Source organism: Octopus bimaculoides, chromosome 6 (genome assembly GCF_001194135.2).
Source record: "Octopus bimaculoides isolate UCB-OBI-ISO-001 chromosome 6, ASM119413v2, whole genome shotgun sequence".
Classification (NCBI taxonomy): domain Eukaryota; kingdom Metazoa; phylum Mollusca; class Cephalopoda; order Octopoda; family Octopodidae; genus Octopus; species Octopus bimaculoides.
In genome coordinates this window covers 85,523,653-85,525,969 of record NC_068986.1, presented here as the reverse complement: position 1 = coordinate 85,525,969, position 2,317 = coordinate 85,523,653, and positions in this window count along the sequence as shown.

Here is a 2,317-nt window from a genome sequence, read left to right as displayed (position 1 = left end):
ATATATATATATATATATATATATACATATATATGTATATATGTATATTAAAACATATATATACATATATGTATGTATGTATGTGTATATGTATATATATATGAATGTATGTATGTATGTATGTATCTATGTATGTATGAATGAATGAATGCATGTATGTATGATTCCCCAATCATCCAATAGCTAAAACACCACAATAGCAAGTGCAAAATATCATCATACAACAAGAACTAAATAACAACAACATGAAGAAAACTACAGCGATAAGAACAACAGTACCCACCGCCATTACAAGAGAAAAAAGTACTCCATAGCTACATAATTCTTGGAGAAATGGTGTTTGAAAAATGCATGTTTGAGTTTTGATAAGACCATTGATTATGTTAAGAGAGCAGCTGCAGGTTGTAACGAGTTTCACTACATCATAAAATGGAGTAGGGTTATGGCATTTGATATAAAATGGCGATAACACATGTTCCATATGAATTGCTGTTATATTCCTTTTGGTATTAGTGTTAGTGTTGGTCTTTTTTCCTATTATTGGTGTTATTGTAGTTGCAGTTGTTGTTGTTGTAGCTGTTGTTATGTTCTTGTGATTTACTGATAGTGTTGTCTTTGTTGTTGTAATTGTTTTTGTTTGTATTATTCTATTCTGTGCTTTTTATTTATTCTTGTGTAAAAACTTGCTGTTGTTATCGCTAGGGCTATTTTAACTAGAGTTGTTGTTGCTGTTGTTGCTGTTGCCGTTCCTGTTGCAAGTCTTGTACATAATTTTGTTACATCATTCATGAATATTATTTCATATAACAATAGAGTTATTAACATGTTATAGGAAATGTTATGAATCTATAGTATAGCTGCTGTTGCAGTATACCGTGTTGGATGATGATGATGATGATGATGATGATGATGATGATGATGATGATGATGATGATGATGCTGATGATGGTGATGATGATGGTGATGATGATGATGATGATGATGATGATGTTGATGATGATGATGATGGTGATAGAGATGGTGATGGTGGTGTTGGTGGTTCTGATGGTGCTGGTGGTTTTTGAAGATGATGATGATGGTGATGATGATGAAGATGGTGATGTATATGATGTTGATGATGCTGATGATGAGGAGGCGGATTTAGAGCGCCATTTACATAACCTTTCGGAATTCTCTATATAATGTCTGTAATAAATACATCGTGATGTTACAACATTCGTAATTATGAAAAAAAATTAATGGTATGACTACAACTGTCTAAAAAGCAGATTAGCAGAATAGATATCGGGACAGACAATAATCGTACGGTATTTCGTTGTCTGTATTCAACTTTGTCTTCTATCGTTCCTGGGGTAATAAAGTAAACTAACTACCAGTCGATGACTGTTATGTCTCAACGCTACTGCTATCTAGCACCTTCGGATGATCTCTACTCAATCGCTACACAACTGCTTCTCAACTGCTACTCAACAACTACTCGACTGCTACTCAACACTCCTACCACGGCCAGACTACCTCTGTTTATATGTCTTGGGAGATCCTATTTCTTCGCCTGGGGGCGTCGACACAACAATGACCTATTAAGTTCTCTTTATTTATTTAAGTTCTAATATTCCTATATGCATCATGTAAACCGTAAATGAAATTACTATAGAAGACTGAAAGTTGATTTCCTTTTCACTCTTCACATTTATTATAGGGTTGTTCTTTTCAGCAAACCTTTTAATTTGGTGAGATATACTGTGACGCCTGATGGCAACAGGAACAAACCTCACCTCTGCAAAATCGAGACAAACAAGAAAAAACTACAAAGTCATTAAATCAAGAGGAAACACAAGTCTAATCTTCTTTGGAGTATATCTTGTCTTCAAAAACTGAAGAACATAAAAGTTAATGTAGTCTTAAAGACGTTATGCCTGAAAAACATACAGGATATGGTTAAAGATATAATACACAAATCTACTGAATTAGTTTTAACATCATGTAATTAACAGCAGCAACATTTAGAAAGCGTATTATAATAGATATAAATCACTGAATGCGACACTCTGGCATGCCGTTTTTCTCTGTTGCCTAAAATAAAGGAACTACAAATAAGTAAACTGGACTTTAAAACAATTTCGTTTACTCTTTTTTTTCTTTTTTTTTTTTGAGCCTTGGAATGGGAACGAATTATCGTCAACTGTTTGGCGACACTAACACGGAATGTGTGGCTAACATTAATTTGCCGTGACGAAAGCTAGTATATATTATCGAATGCGTAATTCAACATTTAACTAGACTTAGGAATATAGTTCAACACCTACGTTTGTAGCTA